This window comes from Psammomys obesus, unplaced genomic scaffold (genome assembly GCF_907164565.1).
Source record: "Psammomys obesus unplaced genomic scaffold, mPsaObe1.curated_primary_1811, whole genome shotgun sequence".
In the NCBI taxonomy this organism is placed as follows: domain Eukaryota; kingdom Metazoa; phylum Chordata; class Mammalia; order Rodentia; family Muridae; genus Psammomys; species Psammomys obesus.
In genome coordinates, this window is record NW_026585895.1 from 44,252,677 (window position 1) to 44,278,644 (window position 25,968).

The 25,968-nt window shown below is 37.9% G+C and overlaps 1 protein-coding gene and 1 pseudogene across 3 annotated transcripts in view; one reads left to right on the plus strand and one right to left on the minus strand.

Annotated features, from left to right (window-relative positions):
* The window catches only part of Strbp (spermatid perinuclear RNA binding protein), a 114,668-nt gene that overhangs the window by 4,888 nt on the left and 83,812 nt on the right, over positions 1-25,968 (plus strand). The window lies entirely within an intron of this gene.
* Positions 10,498-10,748, minus strand: LOC129671712 (40S ribosomal protein S21-like; annotated as a pseudogene).

Sequence of the window (25,968 nt, forward strand, 5' to 3'; positions counted from 1 at the left end):
AAAAAAAAAAAAAATAGGCCATTAGGTAAGTTTGTTGTTGAGGTGCTTGGAGGTCTTGGAGGTGAGAATTTGTGCATGTCTTTTAATTCACTTTTGTCATTGTTTCTCTCTTGTGTACTTACCTTTCCTCCATTACCTCAGCACATGAATATACTGTATACTTGAATTATGTTGTAGCAGAATCTTGTGCAGACACTGAGTTTTAGCATAAGCCCAAGATTATTTCTAAACATGATTTTTAGAAGCAGCATTTTCCTAGCTCTATTAATGAAATACTTAAATGAGGAATAATACATATATTGTTCCATATATATTTTGCAGAAAACTATTTTAGAACAGAAAATAAAAGCTATTGCTTTGTACACGCTGTAAAGCTTCCTTATTTTGATTTATTGAGGTTTTTCTTTTTTGAGAAAGGGTTTCTCTGTGCAGCCCTGGATGGCCAGGAACTTGCTTTGTAGACTGGGCTGGCCTCAAACTCAAGAGATCCACCTGCCTCTGCCTCTTCAGTCCTGGGATCAAATGTATGCACCAGCACGGCCAACCTCAGAGCTTTATCTTAAAAAATTTTTTTGTCTTTATTATTTCTAAATAATAATGTGTATGTGAGTGTCTGTGTGTGTGTGTGTCTGTGTGTGCATCTGTCTAAGTGTAGGTTGTGCAGAGGCCAGAGGAGAGCATTGGATCCACTGGAACTGGAGTTTGACAGTGTGACAGAGTGGGTGCTAGCAACTGATGTTGTGTCCTCTGCAGGAGTATGTGATCTTACCTGTTGAGCCATCTCTTTAGCTTCATCGACAGTGTATGTCTGCTTGAAGGAGAGCAATTTGTAAAAATTTAAAGCCTTTTCAATGTCCTTGGTTTATCGATTATAAAGCGCTTCCAAATGCTGCTCAGTACTGCCACTGCGGACATATAAATAGCAAATTGCTTTATTAGATGTTAATTTGCTTTGATAGTGGTAACACCTGTCTTTGATAGTCTTACTACAACAGCTGATCTGTTCAGTTGTTCAGTGGTTTACTGTCTCATGTGACATGTTTGGGACTTGTTTCCTATCATTCATATGTTTTTATTTGTTTTTTTTTTGAAAGATTGGCTTTTTCAAATTTGTTTAGCTATTGAAAAACATTTTTAAAATTTTATTTTTGAGACCAGGTTTCTGTGTATAACAGCCCTGGCTATGCTGGACTCCCTTTGCAGACCAGGTTGGCTTCAGATATCCGCCTGCCTCTGCCTCCTGAGTGCTGGGATTAAAGGCATGCACCACCATATCTGGCCCTTGAAAGACTTTTTGACAGTTATCTATGAGTAGCTTTATACTCTTAATTGTAGGAAACTTTATTTAGAGGTATAAATTAAATTTATATGTCACAAATTAATGAGATAGAACAATGATAGAACAAATGGTTTATGCCCAAAGCCTGTTAATCTTTTAATCTTTTAGCCTGTTAATCTTTGAGTTTTACATTGAATAGTGACTTGACCCAATGATCTGACTGGTTACTTTGATTTCTAATTTGAATAATTGCTCTACAAACCTTTAGGCACATTGTATTTAGGAAGCACAATACCTGCTGTACGGAAGATTTTCTTTACATGTGTGCAGCTGTATGAAGGAAGAAGTTCTGAATTTTAGTTACTTGGTATTCAAGTTCCCTTTAACTTTTACCATAACAAGCACTGTATAAAATACCTGCTTTCTCTAGTTCACTTTAGCGTGTCTTGAAAAGGTACAGTTGATCATATCACAGCATTGTGTTGTGTGACTACATTTCCATATGAAAAATGAATTCTGCAGTAAGTTGTGTAATTTCTGAGGCTCTTTGGGTCATGGATAAGATATAGTTTGTCATACACCTGTAGAATTTCTTGTTTGTGTTTTTCAGGTGCTGGGCTTTGCACATTGCAGTGTCTTGTTGGGCAAATAAGCATTTTATGAATTTAACCAATCCAGTACTGTTGACATGCTAACTACTTGCTGTCCTAAAGGAGACTGTTGTGTCCTTCCCCCTTGCCCCCCGTTGCTCTGCTTGTTTTAGGATGCCAATACTAAGCCTGATTTACTAGTTAAGAAAGCATATGTTAGGCTCTAAGGCATGCTTTGTGCCAGACCTAAAACTATATCCTGTGGAGGGCTGGAGAGAGTGCTCAGTGGTTAAGAGCACTGTCTGCTCTTCCAGTAGGACCCAGGTTCAATTCCCAGCATCCACACAGCACCTCACAACTGTAACTCCAGTTTCAAGGGATCTGACATCCTCACACAGTGCACATAAAATTAAACTTTTTGAAACAGACAAACTATATATAGCCTGTGGAGCTGGACTATGGTGGCTCATGCCTTTGGAGGCAAAGGCAGGGAAATCTCTGAGTTTGATGCCAACCTGGTCTACAGAGCGAGTTCCAAGACAGCCAGGGCTGCACATAGAAATTCTCTTGAGAATCCAGGAAAAAAAAAAAATAAAAAGAGAAAAGCTCATCCCCCCCAAAAGAAACAAACAAACAAACTAACTATAGTCTGTGACTTTGGTTATGTTTAGTTAGCATCACTGAAAAAAGTCTATTTTAAGATAGTTAGGCTGTAACCTTACAGTAAGTGGTTTGTTTCTGAAAGTTAAAATGGAGGAGGTCATTTTAAAAAAGGTTATTACATTTTGTGTATGTATGTGTGTGTGTGTGTATGTGTTCATGGTGTGTACTTGTCCCACAGTACACAGTGGAATGTAGCCAGAGGACTACTTGTGGGAGTCTTTTTTTCCCTCAACCATGCAAAGGGCTGGGGCTTTCAGGTCATCTGGAGGCAAGGGCCTGTACCTGATGATCTACCTGGCCTTTTTTTTTTTTTTTTTTTTTTTTGGTGAGACAAGGTCTCATTCCATAGCACCAGCTGATGACCTGGAATTCACTGTGTAGCCTTGACAATTCAAGGTGGCCTTGAATTGCTCATGCCACAGGCTCCTGAGTGCCAGCATAGGAATGAACTACCACATCTAGTTTTTGATTTGTGTCTGAGACAGGGTCTTGCTACTTACAGACTAGGCTGGCCTTGAAGCTAGATTCTCTTACCTCAGCTGCCAGAAAAGCTGTCATTATATACAAGCTACCTTTCCCTCTTAGAGGAAGTTCACTTGAAGATGTGTCTGTAGTTGGAAGGATTTTGAAGCTCATCAATCATTGTACTGACTTACTAGCTTTTGTGCAACTTATTCTTTTGAGGTTTAACCTTTTGAGGTTTTAGATATTGGGTAGCTCTTGAATTAAATAACTCTGGGTAACTAATTTTCAGTTAGCAAAGCTAGTGAACTGGAGAGAAAGATGGTGTAATTTTTATGTAAGTAGCAGCTAGGAAGAATAAATAGTGTAAGCCCTCAGTGTGCATTTCTAGTTTTTTTGAGTAGATAAATACGGCATGTAATAATAATGAGGACTGTAAAAGAGTGTTTTATCCACTAGCTTTTTGATAAACGTTGAATTAATACAAAATCTGCTATTTTGTTATAGATTTCATGACTGAAATTGGAATACATCCTCTTGTTTACAGCTTGAATGGAGATTAAAGAAGATAATGGTTGGGATGGGAGAGAAAGCTCATTGTTTAAGAGCAATTGCTGTTCTTCAGAGACAGGATCTAGGGTTGGTTCCCAGCACCCACTTGATGTTTCACAACCATCTATAACTCTAGTTCCAGGCTAATCCAGTGAGCCCTTTTGTGAATTCTGAGGGCACTAGGCACACACACAGAACATATGCAGGAAAAATAGTGACACAAAGTAAAAATCTACCCCCCCCCATTATGTTTTGAAACATGTTTCTATTTTATTGATTCAAGACAGGGTTTCACTATGTAGCTGGTGTCCTGGAATTCACTATGTAGACCAAATTGCTCCACATTCACAGAGATCCATCTTTCTCTGCCTCCTAAGTGCTGGGATTAAGGATGATTGCCATCACCACCTGTTGGTGGTTTTGTTTCTCGAGACAGGGTCTAGCCTCAAACTCAGAGATCTGTCCTGGAACTTGTTATGTAGACCAGGTTGGCCTCAAATGGACAGAGACCCACCTAACTCGGCTTCCCAAGTGTTGGGACTAAAGACTCGTGTCACCACTTCTCATACTTACCTGCTTTGTTAACATCTCAAACTTAATTTTTCTCAGACTAAATTCCTAACTTTTGCTCAATCTTTTTCTAAATGTATTGATAGGCTATAAATCTAGATATTTGATTTTGAAGACTTCTGCTAAAGTCTTAAGTGGTCCGTGGCTCAGCTTGTTGCTCCAAACTGTAAAAACAGTTCATATGTTTTCAGTGGCTGGATACAACTCTTGAACTTCCCTTTACTGCGGCTTCACTGGCTAAAGATATCTCAGTGTTGTCTGTCTTATGTCTTAGAAGTCAGATGATAAGAGTTCTTGACTACTTTGTCAAGATAAAGGTGCTGGTTATTTGAATTAAAAGGTTTGAATGATAGGATAGGTTATATTCCATTTAAACTAGAAAAATAAAAATTACCCTTATTCATTTATGTTTTTGTGCATGTGTATATGTATCCTTAGCCATGGTGCACATGTGGAGGCCAGAGGACACAGGAGTATATTTAGTCTTTGCTTCTACTTACCATGTGGGTCTCTGGGATGGAACTCAGGTCTTCAGGCTTGGTGGTGGTGCCTTCATGTGCTGAGTTGTTTCCCTTTTAAAATCCCTTAGGACATAGAATCACACTGGGAGAGGTTAGGCTATCTGACCTAATTAATGATAGTTAGGTTGTTAGTTGCCAAAACATTTCTAGAATAACCTATACTTAAAATATACCAGAAGATATCAGAGGATTTAGCTTCTGTTCTAGGCTCATTTAAGAACAGAATAAGATCCTTATTTTAAATGTTCTTAAAAGAACAGAATAAGCTCACTGAAAAGCTACTGAGCTTCTGACTTCTTTTGAGCTTTGTATCATTAAATGTTTATAAGAACAAGGGATTTTTTTTTTTTTTTTTTTTTTTGCAAAACAATGTCGGTTAATATATACACTTTTTATATACAGGCTACTTAATGATGCCTTTTAGTTAATGCATTTTTAAATAGTAGGAAGAAGGCATCATTGAGCTTATTAGCTGAACACTTACTTTAGAAGGGTGACCTTGAGCTTACTGCATGATTCATTTCTCTCCTAAGCCTTTTTCTTTGTGAAAACTTTTAAAGCCCTCTTTGTTCCAGAGAGGTTAAGATACTTTTACAAAGTCACATACCAAGCTAGTGTCAGAGTAGGGGCAACATGTAGATTTGTCCTAAATCTACATGTTGTTCTTCCCTCCCGTCCCCCCCCCCCCCTTTTTCCAAATTTCCCCAGGGTTTCACTTATCGTAGCCCAGGCTGGCCTCTAATTTATGATCTTCCTGAGGCCTCTCTTCCAAGTGCTAGGATTGTAGGTGTGGCTGACATAAGCAATGAATTTTTTAACTTTCAGTTAAGCATGCCCCAGGCTTATCTCCCCCAAGCTTCTAGCTTAGAAATATGGAAGAGTACCCAGGAGTATTCTTCCCTTGAATCCTTTCCTACTTTCAGGAGTTCTTACTCACTTTTCTTTAATAAATTTATTTCTTTTGGTTCAAAACAAAACAAATTTAGAAAGAAATTTGAACCAGATCTTTAACGATATCATCACTAGCAGCAGTAATATTGAATAGCAACTATATTTTTCCTGAAAAGTCATTTAAAATTAACATATATTTAGTACATTCACAAAGCCAGGTAAACTTGATGTTATGTAGTTTGAAAACATTTCTATCATTTTGAGGTTTAAAAAAGAATAAGTGACTTAAACCATTAGAATTAAAAGAAAAAGAAAAGGAAAAGCTGGATGTGATGGCATATGCTTGTAATCTCAGAACATGGGCTCTCTGTGAGTTCAAGGTCAACTTGGTCTGCATAGCATGTTTAGGCCAGCCAGGGCTACATAGTGAGATCCTATTTTAAACATGTGGTAGGCTAGAGGACAGACAGCCGCAGATAACATCCTCAGGAGATCTATCCATTTCCTCTGAGATGGTTTCTTATTGTCCTGGAACTCACTAATTAGACAGGACTGGCTGGCCAGTTAACCTTAGGGATCTACTGAGTTCTTTCTCCATAGTGCTCAGATGACAAGTACCAGCATGACTGGCATTTTCCCTGTGAGTTCTGGGGATGGAACTCAAATCCTTCTATTTGAAAGGTGGATGCTTTACCAAATGAGCTTTCCTCAGCCCTCAAAGAGTTGTAGTTACTTCCTTTGAAGAACAGGAACAGTTATTTTTTAAAAACAGTCCTTGGGCTGGAGGGAGTTAAGAGTGCTTGCTACTTTTCGTTCCAGCTTGAAACTCTAGCTCCAGGGGATCTAGTGCTGTCTTCTTGCCTTCACAGCCACCTGCAGTCACGGGTACTGGCTTTTTGTAGCCTTGGCAGTCCTGGACTCGCTTTGTAGATGAGGCAGGCCAAGAACTCACATCAATCCACCTGCCTCTGTCTCTCTGAGTGCTGGGATTACAGGTATGGGCCACCATGCCTAGCTGTGTTTTGAAGAAATTTTTAACATTTCTAGCCTTGTTTTGTGTGTGTTTAAGAATTCTTTTATTTTTAAAATTTGAAAGAACTCTTCTCTCTCTCTCTCTGTCTTGACAGACTCACTTTTGTAGACCAAATTGGCTTTGAACTTAAGAGATTTTTACCTCCTGAATACTGAGATTCAAGTTGTGCACCACTGTGTCTGGCAAGAACTTAAAAAAAAAATATGTTTGTGCACTTGTAGCCTTGGCAGCTAGGTGAGGGTGTTGGATCTCCTAGAACTGGAGAGTTATGAGGGGTTCCAAGGTGGGTTCTAGGAGCTGAACTTTGGTCCTTTGCAAGAGCAGCAAATGCTCTTAACCATTGAACCATTTCTTCACCCTTTGAAAGAACTTTTTGTAGGCTTATTTTTACCTGTTTTTTTTTTTTTTTTTTTCCTGAAACTCCTTGGTAAGTCACCCAGTAAAATAAATCACCTTTCCCCTCAGAAATAGGCATCTATGTAATATGCTTCAGTGTGCAGAGTTTGGGGTGAAAAAGGATATAAAAGCCTTGGATAGAAGGCTTTCTTTTCCTTAAGATTTTATTTGATGAGTATTTGCCTGCAGATCTGTTTCTATGTGCACCCTATGTATGCCTGGTGCCTTCCGGGATTAGAGGGAGTTGGATTTCCTGGAATTGGAGGTTAGATGGTTAAGAGAACCATCATGTGTGTGGAATTGAATTGAGATCTCCTGCAAGAGCAACAAGTGCTCTTAACCACAGAGCTACCTCTTTAACTCTGATTGAAGTTTTCTAAAAAGGGTTTTGCTGGCATAATAATAATAGCTACAGCAGCAGCAGCCGGGCAAATGTCATGTGTTTAAGTGTATTGATAGTTATCCAAAGTAGTATAGATTTTTGACTGTGACCTTGTGTCTTTTGCTAATATTCAAACAGTAGATAGCTCCATAAATGGATTTCATGCTTTTAAACCTTTTATTTAAAAAAATTTAAATGTCCTTATAACTTGGCTCAAACATTACACACTACTTTTCCAATTTGATGTAGGAAGAAGTCTCACATTTTTTGGAACCAGGAAAAATGTAGAGTACAGACAGGCTTTAGTCAGATTTTTTAATTTTTTTTGACAGTGGCTGTGTGACATTCTTTTTGTATTTGCTTATTTAAGTGGTATTTTTTTTTTAGACAGTGTCTCACTTTGTATCTCTGGTTAGTGTATAGATTGCTATGTAGGTCATGCTAGCCTTGAACTCAGAGAGATCCACCTGCCTCTATGTCCTGAGTGTTGGGATTAAAAGTGTGAGCCACCATGCCAAATCCTACGTTGGATTTTTGAGACAGGGTTGATTGAGGTTGGTCTCAGATGTGTGTTAATCCCCTATTGTGATAATGCCTCATCTGCTGTAGTTCACAGATTACAGATGTTAGTTGCTATGCCTAGCTTTTCATCTTTTATTTTTTTTTTCTCCCCCAAGACAGGGTTTCTCTGTACCTCTGGCTGTCCTAGAACTCAATCTGTACATCAGGGTGGCATCAAACTCAGCATTCTGCCTGTCTCAGCCTCCTGAGTTCAGGGATTAAAGGTGTGTGCCACCAATCCTCACCCCTTTTTTTATTTTTAAAAAATTTCTTCCAGCTTTCATCTTTAAAAGTGAGTATTGTATCTCACAACTCTGTAGAGTAGGATTAAAGATGATTTTTTAAAGAAGATCTCCTCTCAGTATCTGGCACATAATAGTGTTAAGATTGCAGCTGTTAAAGCCAGAAGCCTAAATTTTGGTAGCTTAGACAACATTGTATAATCTAGTAAAATTCTTTTCACTTATGCAGTATCCTCTTTCCCTCTCCCCTCCCTCTCTCCCTCTTCTTCTCCCACTACCCCCTGTGTTTTTGTTTGTTTGTTTTTTGGTGAGTGTTGAAGTGTCATTTGGCAATTTTACAGTTTGCTGCAGCTTACCCTCATTTTCTCAGAAATGCTTGGTAAATGTCTCCCTTTCTACATTGATAATTGTACATTTACTTCCTAGAATAAGTGGTGTTAAACAAGCTGATGAGGCATTTGCCCCTTATAACAAATCCTTTAGTTAGGTGGTAACTGTATCATGCTAACAGTGCTTACTACCTTAGAGATGTCTGCTGTCAGTTCCCCCACTCCTTTTCTTGAAGTAATTTGTTTGATGTTTTGCCTGCATGTATATATGTGTACCATGTATGTGCCTGCTGCGTGTGGAGGCCTGAAGAGGATGTCGAGTCCCCTGGAACTGGAGTTAATAGTTAGTTGCCATATGGATGTTGGTAATTGAACCCTGCTTCTCTGAAATAACAGCCAGTCTCTTAACTGCTGACCCATTGTTCTAGCACCAAAGATACTCAATCTTATGTAAAAGAGGGAAAGTTTGGGTATCTGGAATGAATGATGATTGTTAATGATAAAACATGGAAAGCTATATGCTACCCTATTTTATTCATTACTTTATTATTATTTATATAATTTCTTTTATTTAGTTCAGAAAAACATACCAAAGACCTTTTTATTTTATAACTGTGAGGTTGAGGTTATGATGAATCGTAATGTAAGAATATTAGTGTGGAACTTTGGAGATCAACTAGATTAACCCTTTTTTGATGAGAAAGCAGTCTTAGAGAAGTTGTGGCTTGCTCAAGGACGTAGAGACTAAGTGAAGGTCTGATCTCTACAAGTTCACTACTATGAAGGTAACTGGTAAAGTAGAGAGAGCCCTGGACTTTGGAGCCACACAGACTTGATTTTAAGTCCAGATTCCATTGTTTATTAACTGGCCTTTGTCAAGTAAATCTGTTTCCTGCTCTGCTGCTTTGTGGAATCATGTAAGTGCCAGGCAGGCATTTGCTCAGAGTTGAAAATGCTGTCTGGTCTTGTGTACTGTTTTTCTTGATTACTTAGAACAGGTCATATGGCTAAGTGAAAAAAAAAACAAAACAAAACAAAACAAAACCAAATCATTTCTTTATGAAATAAATAGGAATCAATGAGAATGTTTTTTTGCCCAAAGCCTTTCACTAAGGGCTGAGTTGTTGGTTGGTTGGAGTAGGACACTACTCACTGCAAAATGGGTTGAAAATCTTTATTGCCTGCTTCCAAATTGTATGTGTTGACATATTTCTTTCTTCCTCCAAGACAGGGTGTCTCTGTGTAGCCTTTGCTGTCCTGGAACTCACTCTGTAGACCAGGCTGGCCTCAAACTCACAGAGATCCGCCTCTCTCTGCCTCCGTAAGTGCTGGGATTAAAGGCATGTGCCACCGGCTGACATAGATATATATTTTTTGACTATGTATACTATATTTTATATAAATAGGTATTTTATGCAAAATATAGAAAATATATATTTTCTATATTTTAAATACATTTATAAATGTATAAAATATTTTTATAAATATATTTAAATATATTTATGAATTTATATTTATAAATTCATAAAATAGATTAATGTTTTATACATTTTAAACACACCTATACACACACAAATTTTTGACACCAGCTGTGACTATTTCATATGCAAAATGGATGTAGAACCTGGTATGGGAGCATTTAATTTAGATCAGCAGTTCTTTTTTTTTTCCCTCGAGACAAGGTTCCTCTGTAGCCTTGTCTGTCTTGAACTTGCTTTGTAGACCAGGCTGGCCTCAAACTCAAGAGATCTACCTGCCTTTGCTTCCCTAAGAGCTGGGATTATAGGCATGGACCACCATACCTGGCCAGATAGGCAGTTCTCAAGCTTATTTTTGAGACATTCTTATTATGTAACTGACCTGGAACTTGCAATGTAGACCAGGTTGGCCTAGAACTCACAGAGATCTGACTGCCTCTCATGTACCTGTTTTTTTTTTTTTTTTCTTTTCTAAAATCAATTTAGGATCTTTTTATACTCATACTTTCTCACTTGTATTTATGACAAATATTCCTGATCTCTTCTGATTAAAAGTTCTTTGAGACAGTTCCATCAGCTTTAGCCAGCCAGAGAATAGAGTCACCTTACTTGCCCATCCTGCAAATGGCCTTGCAGATAGCATAGGTTTTATGCTGCCCATTAAAACTTCCTGTGACCTTGTCAGCCTTGGCCACATTCAACTGGATGGATGTGTGCTCTGTGGCACCAATGATGCAGTTGCTTGTGGAGCATTTCTTCGGCAATACAGGTCCATGAACTTGCCAGCATTATTCTGCATGTCAGGTTGTGCCTGCTTGCTGGTTCAGCGGGAGTGCAGAATGTCTCTTTTTATAGTCTTAAAATTTTGAGGATCTTAAAGATCATTTGTTTATATGTGCTTTTATTTAGTGGTATCTAGAAATTATATTTATTTTATTAAATGAACAATTAAAAGTTTGTGTGCCCTTAGGAGTTTATGTATGTACATATATGTCTTGGAGGCTGTTGGATTCTCTAGAACTGGTGTTATAAACAATTGTGAGCATCCTGATGTGGGTGCTGGGATCCAAATTTAGTTCCTCATAGTAGTAGCAGACACTCTTAACTGCTGAGCTCTTTCCAGCCTCTCTGTTTTACTAATCTTAAAAATGCCATTAACATTGTATGTTAGCTCAGGTGATACATTAATGAAAAACAGTTATTTTCCAAGAAAGAAGAAAATTGAATGAGAAAAGTAACTTGCTTTAATTTTAATTTGGTGTAGCTCAATCAACTTCTTCATTTAGTATGTTGAAGTATGTGAAGATGAAAAGTTTACCTTATACAGATGTATTACTGGGAAAGGGTCGTTTTTCAGATGATTATAGATATTTTAATACTGTTCTAGTATTTGACAGATTGTAAGCTTTTAATATTTATTTAAAAAAAATTATGAGCCAGCCTCTTGGGGGCTGCACACTCAGAAAACTTCAGAGCTTCTTGGGAGCTGTACCATAGGCAGAGCTTCAGGAGGCCAGAGGTACCATCAAGTACCTCATAGAGCTCCTTCAGGAACACCCCATGGAAGGGAGCCACCTTGCAGTTGGGGATGTGCAGGGCGTGGGTCACTACCTTCTTGTGTTCCATGGAAGACTCAATGCTGAGCCAGGCTCCGCAGGGTCTCCATGTCAGACTGGTCCATGAATAGCCTCATCTTTAGAACTTCTTGACTTATTGCAAATAAATGACTTTTTTTTTTTAAGCCTGAAGGGTGGCAATGTAGCTTCAGGCATTTTATGTCTATCATGTACATGCAGAAGTCCACATAGGCCACAAGAGAGCCTGAGATCCCTGGGAACTGGAGTTATAGGCAATTGTGAGCCACCATGTATTAGGTCCTCTGAGTGATCTTATTATCTGATATATTAAGAAACCTCTATATCTTGTGTAAACAGTATATCTGTGATAATACTCAACTGGAAAAAAACTGTAACAGCCTCTGAGTTTTCTTTCAGGCTGTTTATTTTATTTTTTTAAAGATTTATTTTTTTTTATGTATATGAGTGCTCTACTGAATGTACATCTACATGCCAGAAGAAGGCATCAGATTCCAGTATAGATGGTTGTAAGTCACCATGTGGTTGGTGGGAATTGAACTCAGGACCTCTGGAAGAGCAGCCAGGGCTCTTACTGCTGAGCCAATTCTCCGGCCCACTAGGTTATTTTATAACCATTTCCTCCAAGATTAAATCCTTCAGGGAAGCTCTTTTAACAGGGAAAGTAAACAATTCAAAATAGCCTCAGGAAGTCCCTGAAACTGACCAAATTCGCTAGGCTTCTTTCTGCCAGATTAAGCAATAAGAGTTTGAGAGTTCCTCTCAAACAAGGAAGTTGGGCTGCAAAGAAGATTCTCAGAGAAGCTGTGCTGCAAATAATCTTGAGACCAGACCTGCTACCTGAAAAAGGAAAAACAGATGAGCTGCCTAGAAAAGGTTTAAACCAAAGTTACTTGAAAAGGGCACTCTCCAACCTGTTAAGTATCTGCAGACTGTGCAGTGTGCAAAGCTTTTATGAGCTGACACCTGTATTGGGATGGACTTTGATGATGCAACTGTCTGAGTTATTTCTGCTCCTGTAAGTAACCCCTCAGCCAATAAAACTCAGTGGTTCACCAAGCTGAACTTTGGTGGGTGTCTGCATAGGTCTGTTTTCGGCTCCCTATCAGAGTGAGTAGATGTGTATGTTGTGTTGCCCCAGGAAATTCTGTCACACAACATAGACACTTTACAACATTTTTTAATCCTTTTCACAATTAAGGAAACATGTAAGCACAAGGTATATAGAAAGTACCTTACAAAGCATTAGAACATTTATTTCTACAATGGAAAATGTTTGCATGGATATATTTATTATGTGTATGTATTTCCACAAAAAATCTGCATATTTAATCCTACTATGAGAATATATATTTTAATATATATAAAATATATGATCCATGTGATCTTAATCTTGCTCTCCCATATATAAAACAACAATGATACACGCTTAGTTAAGTTTTTGAAAAAGAAAAAAAAAACCTCTATAAAGAATAGAAATAAGACAAGTGTAGTGACACATACCTTTAAACTCAGCACCTGGGATGTAGAGGACAAAGTTCTGTGAGTCTGAGGCCAGCTTGGTCTCCTCCTCCAGCTGAGTATTATCTCAGATATACTGTTTACACAAGATATAGAGGTTTCTTAATATTTCAGATATTCTAATTTTTCTGTTCAAGATAATAATGCAACTTGTATGGCCCCTGTGGGATGTTGTTACTATGTTTAGGTACTGTGCTACCCACTTCATGTATTTTGTATCTCTAAGGCATAAACCTCACCTTGAAGTGACAAAAAGTATTTCTGTTTAATAAATGTCCACACTGAAATGTGGAATGGTTAGTTGTCCAAGGTACTTCAGATGAAGAACAACAGAAGCAGAACTGGGAATTGATTTTTTTTCTGCTCTGTTTTTCATCTTTTACTTTTTCACTTAGGCAATAAATTGAAGGAAATAGTTTTAGATTGCAGTGGAATTTTTGTAGTTTTTGAGGAATAGCTAGCTATATGTAGGGAGATGTTGGATGAAGGCAAAAATACCATTGATACTTTAATACCAAAGTGGATTTTTTTCTCATCCATCCATCCATCCATCTCTACTTGTATATGGAGTCACTTGTGTGGAAGTGAGAGGGTAACTTTTGGTACTGGTTCTCTTTTTCCACTATGTTGGGCTCAGTGATCGAACTTAGCTTTGTGTGCATACACTGAGCCATCTCATTGGCTCCTAACACTAATATCAAAAAAAGTTACTGAGGTACTTAATTACCTAATTGCTTGATGAAATTGTGGTAAAATAGTAATGTTAAAAAATTTTTCAAAAGTGACAGTATGGTGTATTTATAAGGAGTTTCTAGGCTTGTACAGCATTGACCTAGCTTTTGCCATCTAGTAACATTGACTCTTGATTGAATAATATGATGATAGTCATGTTTGAAAGACTATTGTGGCTTACAAAGCTTGAGGAAAAAACTCATTTGTACTGGCAGTCAGCCAGTATTTTATAAGCTACAATTTTCTTTAGAAAAACTGGTGGTTTGTAGCCCCATAATTTGTGGTTGTTCTGAACTTGTAAAAAGAGTACACATATTTAAAAATGACCTTATTACTTTAATATTTTAAGCAACACATAACTGTCAGATATTATGTTATAGCATTTATTTAAATAAAATTTCCTGGGGCTGACAATCTCTTTTAAGTCAATAATTTATGTAGCATGATTAGGACCCCTCCTCCCCATTCCTAACAACTGTGAAAAATCAAAGACACTTAAGGCACAGTTAAGGACGAGAAGATGTGCCTGCCACTTTGTAGAATCCATGAAATTTCAGTACTTAGCCACTGCCCCCTGGATGTGTTGAATTAGTTGTGGTATGTGGTTTGTTTGGGTTTGTTCAGTGTTCTGCATTTATTTTATTTTATTTTTATTTTTTTGGTGTAGCCTTGGCTGTCCTGGAACTATTAGCTCTGTAGACCAGGCTGGCCTCAAACTGAGAAGATACCTGCCTCTGCCCTAAAAGTGCTGGGATTAAAGAGGTGTGCTGCTGCTCCACCACTAACCTCCAACTCTGTTTTTGTTATGCTGCTGTTACTGTTGCTTTTTTCCCATGCAGATGGAAGAGAGCACTTCACTTGAAATGCTTCGTTGTGTACTTTATTGTAATAGTTTGTGTGTTAAATTTGTGAGAATAAGTCCTTTTGATTTTAGGGTAATACTAAATGGGCTCTAATATCCTTTTTGCTTGAAAGATTTTGGCAAGCCATGGAGGTTTCTTTGAGTCTTTATGTTTTTTGTAGGTAGTTTCCATTCATTTGTGAACTGATTTTTGTGATTAAAATTTTAGCAAAATATTAGTAATTAGAACCTTAGAAACTGTTGTTAAGGTCAAGGATCTCTCTTTTCCCAGAGAATTGCCTGCCTTTGCCTCCTGGAGTGCTGGGATTACAGGTGTACACCACCACATCCAGCTGAATGACCCTTTCACAGAGGTCACATGTCAGATATCCTGAATATCAGATGTTTACATTATGATTTATAACAGCAAGATTATAGTTATGAAGTAGCAACGAAATAATTTTACGGTTGGGGGTCACAACATGAGGAACCGAATTATAGAGATTAGGATGGTTGAGAACCACTGCTTTAGTATGTTGGCTTGTAGAGTTGTCTTTTTTTTTTTTTTACTTGATGTAATTTCCTTAAGATTCATCTACATTGTTTGATGTATCAGCAGTTAAATGGTTTTCTACATAGGTGGATGTATCATAATTTGTTTCATCAGTCACCTGTTGGTGAACATTTGGGCTGTTTCCAATTTGGCTATTGTTAATAAAGTTGCTGTTTGAACATGCCTTTAAAGTATAGTCATGATTTTTTTGTTTCTCTGGAGTAAGTGTTTAAAGAGTGTAGGTGTTGAATCTCATGAGAGAATTGCTGATTCTATAGGGCCAACTGGTTTGTTTTATATATATATATACAATTCTTTTTTTTTTTTTTTTTTTAGACAGGGTTTCTCTTTGTAGCCTAATTTGGCTTCCAACTCAGGCATCACCTGTTTTTGCCTCCTAAACTTAAAACTGTGCGCCGTCTTGCTCAGCTTGTTGTATTAAAAATATATTTACCACCACTGTGTAAAATGATCCAGTGTTTTGACCCTTATTTCCCACTAATATTTTAACAGGAAAATTGGTAGTCTTTTAAGAACAGTTTTGTTCATTTTCTAGTTGGATTGCCTGTTTCTTTTACTGTTTCATTTTGAGAGTTAAAAAAAATATATATATATTCTAGTCAGAAATCATTTATTAGATTTGTGGTTTGGAATTTTCTCTTAGCTTGTAGTTTGTCTCTATCGCAAACATAGGCCACAGGCCTGATGGAGGGTTTCTGTGAAAGTCTGATCAAGCAGGGTTCCCTGTCTTGGTCTTGCTTTTGAGGTTAAGTTTAAGAACTCTACAAGCTGTTAAGACTGTTTTTTTTTTTTTTTCTAGAAATGTTTTCTTCCTGAAAGAGAGTTACAATAATTTTACTTTTAAGTCTGTGATGCATTTTGAATTGTTTTTTTTTTTTTATAAAGTGGAGTATAGATTAGTTTCTTTTTGGTTTTGCAGATGTCTAGTTTCTTCAGCTTCATTTGTGAAAAAAGCTATCCTTCATCCACTGAATTGCTTTTATAGTTTTGCAAGAAATTGCTTCAGCATGCTTTGTGAGTCTGTTGTCTGGGTTTGCTATGTTTGTCACTTTAAATACTGTGTAATATTCATTACTAGATCTACATAATAAATGCTTAAATGGGGTGGAAATTTGTTCTTTTTCAAAACTGTTTTAGCTATTCAAGGTATTGTGCAATAGTCTGTCCATCCATCTGTCCATCATCCATTTATAAATTTAGCTATGTTTGTTAAAACATGTTAGCAGTTGGGCAGTGGTGGCACACACCTGTAATCCTAGCACTCTAGGATGCAGAGGCAAATGGATCTCTGTGAGTTCAAGACCAGCTTGGTCTACAAAGTGAGTCCAGGGCAGCCAAGGCTGTACAGAGAAACCCATAAAGATCCATGGATAGTACTAAAATTGCTAAAATAGTGTTGAGAGATATGTATAGTTAAGAAAACATTAAACTTTTAAAAGCTCCCAATAAGGACCATTAATAATGGAAATAGAAACAATTGTTTGCTTATTTCATACATTTATTCACTTTGTATCCTTAAGATTCTGGCATGGGAGGGACACTGTTCTAGGAACGAGAATTCAGTGGTTAGGAAGATAGAAATGATCCTCTTACACTCCAGTGGAGGTAGGTCAGCAGAGCCAAGTAAATTTTATGAATTAGTGATGTCACTGTTGTGGTTTGAATGTGAAATGGCCTCGATAGGCTCATGTGTTTGGATACTTGGTACCTAGCTAGAAGTGCAGTTTGGGAAATTATGGAACCTCTAGAAAGTTAAACTTTACTGAAGGAAATAGGTCACTTGAGGTAGGTCTTGAGGTTTATAAAGCCTGTTGACATTTCCTGCTCTTTCTCAGCTTCTGATGGCATAGGCTGACCTCCCACTCCTGCTACCATGTCTTCTTGGTTGTGATGCACTGTATCTCTTTAGGAGCTGTAACCCAAATAAACCCTTTCTTCTGTAAGTTGATTTTTTCACAATTATCACATCAGCAGTCAGGTAATTAAGGTAGTTACTATGCTTGTGACAAAAATTATGGAAAGATAAGGATGTAGGAAAAAATTATGTGCCTTCTGGAAATGGAAGGGACTTTTGTGATCAACATTGATAATGCTAGCCAGGAGAAGAACAAATGAGAGCGAAATGGTAGAATGTCATTTGTTAGAAAATGAGCTTAATGATACTTGCTTTGAAATCTTCATAAAGTCACATCCTTCATAAAGTCTGCTCCTCCCCCAATTCATTGACTTGATAATATTAAAGAAAATGGAGGGTTCCTTAGATTTTGTGATGGTTTGAAAATAGTATGTACGGTGTGTGTGTGCGTGTGCATGTGTGTGTGTGTATGTATGTACTTATACATGTGGAGGTCAGGTGTCTTCATTGTTTTCCTCATTTTCAGAGACAATTTCTCACTGAATCTGGAACTTATTGTTCTAGCTGAACTGGCTGCCAGTGAGCTTCAGGTATCTACTTTTGCCTCTCATCCTCCAAGGTGAGGGCTTATAGAAGTGTGCCATCACCCTTGATTTTTATGTGAGTGCTGGGGAGTTGAACTTGGGTTCTTAAGCTTGTATGTCAGGTACTTTTACTGACTGACCTAGCTTCCCAGCCTTCAGTTAGGATTTTTTTTTTCCCTCTCCATTTTTTTTTTTTTTTTTGAGACAGGGTTTCTCTGTGTAGCCTTAGCTGTCCTGTACTCACTTTGTAGATCAGGCTGGCTTTGAACTTGCGGAGATCTGCCTGCCTCTGCCTTCCAAGTGCTAAGATTGCAGGCATGTGCCACTGTACCAGGCTCCAGTTGGGATTTTAATATTTAACAATATGATGGTTTTACCTAGAAAGCATCACATAGGACTGGATATAGTGGTTACATACCTGTAATCCCAGCACTTGTAAAATTGAGACAGGGATTGAACTTTCAGAGCTAGTTTGAGATGAGTTTGGGCTGTGTGTAGTGAGTTTAAGAAGAGCCTCTCTTACCTGGTGAGACCTTATTTCAAAAACTAAAAACAGGCTGGAGGGAGACACAGCTCATTTGCTGCTCTTACAGAGAATGTGGGTTGTTAGAACCATCCATAACTTTGATTCTGGAGAATCTGACACCATCTTCTGGTCACAGACACCAGGCATGCATGTGTTTCACATCCATGCATGCAGGTAATATACATTAATAAATCTAAAAAAAAGTACAAAACAAAAGCATCAAGATACAGTGTTATAATGTATAACTAGGGGTCTAGCATAGTGCTGAATTTTTGGGTAGACAGATTATAAGACATAGACCTTACTTTCATTGACCTATGTAAAGAGGAAGGCTTGAAGAGTAAGCAGGACTTAGGTAGAGGAGAAGAGCAAATCTGAGCAGAATACCATGTTGCAAAATCTTGAAACAAAATGGGCTTCTGGTCAGAAGATCTGGTTTGATGAAGACAGTCATTTATTAGCTCTGTGACCTTAAGAGATCCTTGATGCTTTCTTTTTTATTGTTATTTTGGAAAATATTTATTTTTATGTGTATGAGTGTTTTACCTGCATGTATGTGCATTCAACATATGAGTGCCTGAAAAGGCCAGAAGAGGGCATTGGATACTTTATTAAATATTTAATAATTCACATATTTAATAATAAATCACATTTCAATGATTTTCTTTTAAAATTGTGCATGGTTACTAGTTCATTACTAATAGATAATATTACTTTATTCTTGTTAAAAGAATGGTGTAGCAGAAAGAAATGTACATTGCCCTTCTCAGTCATAAGCCACATTCTCAAGACATAAAACTATTACAAAATGTGAAATGTATTCTATTGTGCCTAAGTTTGCAATTAAGTACAATTAGTCAAAATACTTAATTGATCTGTGAGACTAAATGTAACCCAGGAAAAACACAATAGATGGCCTCATACTAAGAAAACAGTTATGTGTCATGCTATTTGTTTAGAGGCAGAAAAGCATAAGTGACTGTCACTGCTGTATAAATTAATTAATTAGTTAATTAATTAATTTTTAGACAAGGTCTCTTTATGTAGTCATGGCTGGCCTAGAACTCAGAAATGCCTTCCTCTGCTTCCCCAGTGCTGGGGTCAGAGGTGCCTGCCACCATTAACTAGACTTGTTTAAATTAAAAAAAAAAAAATTACAATTTTGTGTGTGTTTGTGCTGTGTGTGTTTCAGTGCATCATTTGGATGTCTGGTGCCCAAGGAGGCCAAAAGGGAATCAAGTCCCCTGGAACTGGAGTTACAGATGAACATCAGATGAACCACCATGTGGATGCTGGGAATTGCATCCAAGTCATAGAAGAGCAGACAGTGCTGTTCTTTTGTTCCTTTCTTCCTTCCCCCCTCCATTCCTCCTCCTCCTCTCCTTTCTTCCCTACCCTCTTAATTTGAGACAGGGCCTCTCTGGAATTTGCTATGTAGAGTAGGCTGGCCTTGAACTCACAGAGATTCTTCTGCCTCTGACTGCACTCCTGGCCTGCAGCTGGTGCGTGCTCTTAGCAGGTGAACAGTCTCCCAGCCTTGTCAGGGAAATTTTCAGTAATACTTAAAGTCTCATTCTGAAACTTGTAGTATTGTAAGTCTAACTTTAGTGAACTTGTGTCTGATTTCTAGATAATAATGTCATGTAGAATTTATTAGGGGAATACTTTAAATAATTTATAAATTAACATCTATCATCTGTCTGAATCTTTGTCTGTCTGTCTATCTATCTATCTATCTATCTATCTATCTATCTATCTATCTATCTATCTATCTTTTATGTGTGTTGTGTTTCCTTCAGAGGAAAACCTATGAGAGTTGATTCTTCACCATTTGTTTTTATTTTTGAGAAATTTCTTGTTTTAAACTTTTGACCAGTTTAAGAAGTGTGTGGTTTTGTCTATTTTGTCTTGTGAAGAAAGTTAATAACATAAAGCTTCAAGGTTTTTTTGGTTGTAATAGAAGGCTATAATGTAATGAATGTTGTAATGAATGGCTATAATAGAAGATTGATTGGATTGTTCTTTGAAAAACTAGTTTTAAAGGAAGCATGAAATTGGAAATATTTAGTTTTATATTTTACTTGTACTTTACTGTTGTTTTTGTTTGCTTGTTTATTTGACATATGTAGCCTGGAACTGACTATGTAGCTCAAGCTGGCCTTAAACTGATTTGATCATGTAGAGATTGATTTACCTCTACCACCTGTATGCTAGGGTTAAACCATGCCTCATGGTTTCACTTTAATAGAAGCAACTAAATGAGGAAAATGGACTCAGCACTTTGAAAGCCTATTGCCCAAAGAAAAGAAGCCACTTTACTAGTTGAATTTCTTTTGAATTTCCATTGTAAGACTAACTGCAAAATATACAGTCTGTTAACCAGAGTGCTTATATGTATATAAACTTTTATACAAGTCAATGCAATGTATCACTGTTACAATTCTCCCAGATATTATGAAAATCTTAAACATTCAAAAGCTGAAATAATTAAATATTCTGCAATCAGTGCATCAATTTTAGTGCTAATATTTTTTTATTCACCTCACATTTTCTATTAGCTGGTCTTTTTTGATTGATATAAAATAATTTTGGGTAGTGGTGGTGCATGCCTTTAATCTTAGTACTCAGGAGGCAGAGGCAGGTGGAGCTCTGTGAGTTTGTGGCCACCGTGGTGTACAGAGCTAGTTTAAGGACACCCAGGGCTACGCAGAGAAACCCTATCTTGAACACCAAAACAACAATAATTAATTTTATTGCACATAACATTTCATTATTCTTGTTTTCTATTTTAGACTTATGTCTACGAGTGTTTTGTCAGCATGTATGTCTCTACATCACATGTGTGCCTGGTGAATGTGATATATCCCCTGAAACTGGAGTTACCTGTGGCTGTAAATGACCATGTGAGTCCCAGGAACTGAACCTGGGTCCTCTGCAAGAGCAACAAGTGCTTTTATCCACTGAGCCATCTCTCCAGCCCCTCATTTTATTATTCTTTTAATTAAAGAACAGTACTTATTTATACATTTTTGTTAAAATTTATATGGAAAATGCACAGTTCTTATTATTCCATGAATGGTGGTCATTAATTAAGCAATTTTTTGGAGACAGGTGTGTGTGTGTGTGTGTGTGTGTGTAGCCTGGGCTGTCCTGGAACTTGCCCTATAGACCAGGGTAGCTTTGAACTGGTTGAGATCAGCCTGCCTCTGCCTTTCTGAATGCTGCTGGGATTAGAGACATACAGCACCACCGCCAGGTTAGCACCTGAAGTTTTTAAGGGTCTGCTAGTCCTGCAGAAGGAGATATGAATAAGATACTGTCTGCCTTCATAGTGCTAGTAGGAAAGAGACATAAGTTTTGTACAGTACTATTTGGAACTTTGAGCTGCAAATAATAGAAATAAGAAGTCTTACTTATAGACTCCAAAGGCTGGAATTTGAAGAGACTTAGATAGGATTAGAAGCAACAGTCAGAAGGCATGTAAGATTGTGTTTTCTTAAAACCATTTCACTCTGCCCATCCATGATGATTTCATTCTTTTTGAGGACCTTCTTTTCAGTAAAAATGTGTGACTGTTCTCATAGCCTTTATTTTTGTCTTAACATTTCTCAGCCATACAGACATAACAATTTTCTATTTTAATTTTAATGTCCATATGTCTGGGAGGTAGACTCATTTGGTTCAGTCCTGTATCTCCTGGTGGAAGTTTGCTTTTGTGGCTAAGGTGTCTTTGTGTTGAGGAAGGGTAGAAGAGACCATAGGTGTTTGTATGTAAGCTGTTGTAAGCTCAGTAGACATTGAAAACCGTTTCTAACTACAAATGTGATAATTTTCTAGATAAAACCAGGATATAGAAATAGCATAGAAGGGAAGAAGATGAATTACTATTTAGGTTGGAGTAGGGGTAAATAACTTCCTGGAGAAATGGGTAGCTGAACTGAGTTTTTGAAAGAACAAAAACAAATGCAGGAGTTTGAAGGAGCTATGTTCCCCATAGAAGTGTAACAGAAGAAAGATGGAGAATTAAGTTCAAGTAACTTAACTGTAAGCAAGCCTGTACACTTACTTGCAGGATACATTTGGCAGGATGGCTTTGAGAGAACTAGTTCATGGGAAACCCTACCTGAGGACGGTGACAGATTTGTTTTAAGAAAGGATCATTTTGAAGTAGGTGTTGTGGTGTATAATTTCATTCCCAGAACTGAGGAGGCAAAGGCAGGTGAATCTCTAGGCCAGTCTGGTCAACAAAAAGTAAAAAGAGGCAAATAAGATAGAGTTATTACATCTTTTGAGAGCATTGGATTCGGGGAAAAGGTCATGTATAAGAAGGGAGAACTCTGATCATTAAATCTTCAGTACTTAGTATTTGATTTGATGTTGGGAGTGGATAGAAACTTAAGATGATTCTTCCTGGTCTTCTGACTCTGAATTCAAATATCAGCCAAAATATGAAATTTAGGAAAGCCAAGCAATGGTGGTGTATGCCTTTAATTTTACCACTCAGGAGGATCTCTGAGTTTGAGGCCAGCCTGGTCTGCAGAGCTAGTTCCAGGATACCCAGGGCTATACAGAGAAACACTGTCTGGAAAAAATCAAAAAAGAAAAGAAAAAAGAAAAAAAGAAATTTAGGAGAGGGCTGGTGGCTCAGCAGTTAATAGCATTTGTTGCTCTTGTAGAGGAACTCATATTTGGTTCCTGGCACCTTTATGACTTTTCTGCTCTGTACCTCTACTCTGAACATAGCTGCATCTGAACACCTCTGCATCTGAACATAGCTGGAAACAGTGTCTGTGTACACACATAGATAGCTGTACTGACTGACCATATTTTCAAGTTGAGATTAAAAAATTCTGGGCCTTTAGTGCTGCCAGGTAGTGCTTAGTCCATTTAATCTATCACTTTTAGTTGGTTGTTGGGCTATGTGATTTCTCTTTTCTCCTTCTATAGCTTAAGATCATTTTGCTTCCCTCTTTTCTATGGGGAAAAGCTATGCACTACCACAAGGAACTTGTTTTTATTTTATTTATTATTTATTACAATTTATTCACTTTGTATCTCAGCTGTAGCCCCCTCCCTCATCTCCCAGTCCCACCCTCCCTCTATGCCACCCTATGCCCCTCCCCTAGTCCACTGATAGGGAAGGTCCTCCCTTGCTCTCTGACCCTAGCCTATCAGATCTCAATCAGGACTGGCTGCATTGTCTTCCTCTGTGGCCTGACCGAGCTCCCCACCCCCATCCCCCTAGGGGGAGGTGATCAAAGAGTCGGCCACTGAGTCCTTGTCTGAAACAGCCCCTGCTTCCCTTACTGAGACGGAGGCACATTGAGACTGAGCTGCCCATTGGCTACATCCGAGGAGGGGCTCTATACATGGTCCTTGGTTAGAGTATCGGTGTTTGCAGGCCCCCATGGCCCAGATTTTTTTTTGGCTCCAGTGGTCTCATTGTGGAGCTCCTGTTCCCTCCAGATCTTTTTATCTCCCCTTTCTTCCATAAGATTCCCTGCACTCTGCCCAAAGTTTGGCTATGAGACTCAGCATCTGTTTCGATACCCTGCTAGGTAGAGTGTTTCAGAGGCCCTCTGTGGTAGGCTCCTGTCCTGTTTCCTGCTTTTTCCCACTTCTGATGTCTATACTGTTTGCCCTGGATAAACATACTAAAATCTATAGACCTAAAGAAGCTAAACAAGGAGGACCCCAGGGAGGATATTTTCCTTTCTTTTTAAATGAATAACACCTTCACTTCCATTCAGCTGATAACCTCGCTCTCTACTTCACTAAAGACAATGAAGAACTATGCACCTATGCAGCTTTTGCCCCCATTCTTCTTTAACTGCAAAACTATCTGAGCTTTTATTAAATCAAGCTCTTAAGTACTATATGTTATCCCCTTTCCAACCACTCAAGATAGTAGTGTATGAGTCCCCTTTATCAATTTTTCTTTTACCACCATGTTTTGTTTTCTCCAGTTTCTCCACATAAAATTTTTCTCGCATTAAAATAAATTGACCTCACTTTAAAACTTACTTTTAACTTAACTTTTAAACTGTCATTTTCTACCATTTTCTTTCTCTCCCTCTCTCACCTTCCTTCTTTCTTTCTTTCTTTCTTTCTTTCTTTCTTTCTTTCTTTCTTTCTTTCTCTCTCTCTCTCTCTCCCTCCCTCCCTCCCTCCCTCCCTCCCTTCTTTCTTTTCTTTCTTTAAGACAGGGTCTTCCTGTGTAGCCTTGGCTAGCCTGGAACTTGCTATGTATATGTAGGTCAGGCTGGCCTTGAACCCCAAGAGGTTTGCCTACTTCTGCCTCACAAGTGCTGGGATTAAAGGACTGAGCCATCACACCCAGCTCTTTGTTTTCTCACTCTTTGTAATAAAACTTCTTGAATTTGTTTATGCCAACTGTTTTTCAGCTCTTCCTATTTCTCTTCCTTTTTTTAAAAAAACTGAAATATAATCCATCTATGGTGGTTTGAATAAGAATGGCCCTCATAGGCTCAATATATTTGAATCTTTGATCATTAGGGAGTGACCAAAAGTGACAAGGATTAGGAGGTGTGGTCTTTTTGGAGTAGGTGTGGGCTTGTTGGAGCAAATGTCACTGTGGGTGGCCTTTGGGGGTTTTAAATACTCAAGCCAGGCCCAGGGTCTCTCTTTTTATCTGCTACCTAGGGATCCCATGTAGAACTCTCAACCTACCCTGTCTGCCTGCATGCCTCCATGCTTTTCCAACCCTGAGGATAATGGACTGAACCTTCAAGACTGTAAGCAAGACCCATTAAATGCATGCCTTTATAACAGTTACCATGGTCATGCTCTCTCTCTCTTCACAGCTATAGAACTCTAAGGCACCATATAACGTAAAATTCAAGGATATGATTCTGTTCTTTAGTATATTCCATTCTGTTCATCCATTACCACTGATTTTAGAACATTTTTGTTACCCCTTAACTGCCCTGAGCAGTTTCTGTCTGTTTCCTCTTTAGTCCCTGGAAATCACTGATCTACTTGCCACATCTATAGGATTTATCTATTGTGGACATTTTATGTTAGTGGGATCATGTAATTTATTGTCTTTTTAATCTTATTTCTCTGCTTAATTATGTTTCTGTTGTATGAAAGGGGGATGGATTAATTTTGCAATGGATTTATAGTTCTATGTTGCTATAGTCCATCATAGTAGGGAAGATAGAGCAGAAGGCAAGGTAGCAGGAAACTGGTAGGTCTCACTCATTGCATCCATATTCAGGAAGCGAGTGAACAGGAAGTGAGACTAGGCCTGCCGACAGCAGCTCATCTAGAAAGGCTATTTCCTAAAGGTTCAAGAACCTTCTCAAGCAGAGCCATCAGCTGGGGACCAAGTGTTCAAACTGTGAAAGACATTTGACATTCAAACCTTAGTGGTTGTCATGACTCATTCATACTACAGCATGTTATCAACTCTTTGTTATTTTTTTATGACCAGGTAATATGTCATTATATGGATATACCACATTTTAATTTTCTGTTCATTAGTTGATGACATTAGACTGGTTTCCATATTTTGGCTATTTATGAAAAATACTTGTGTTTAATTTTATTTATGTTTGTAATTTTATTTTATTTTATTATTATTTTTTTGAGCCAGGTTTCTCTGTGTAGCCCTGACTGACAGGGCACTTGCTCTGTAGACTATGCTGGCCTTGAACTCAAATCCACCTGCCTCTGCCTTCTCAGTGCTGGGATTAAGGCGTGTGCTACCACCGCTTTCTTTCTTTCTTTCTTTCTTTCTTTCTTTCTTTCTTTCTTTCTTTCTTTCTT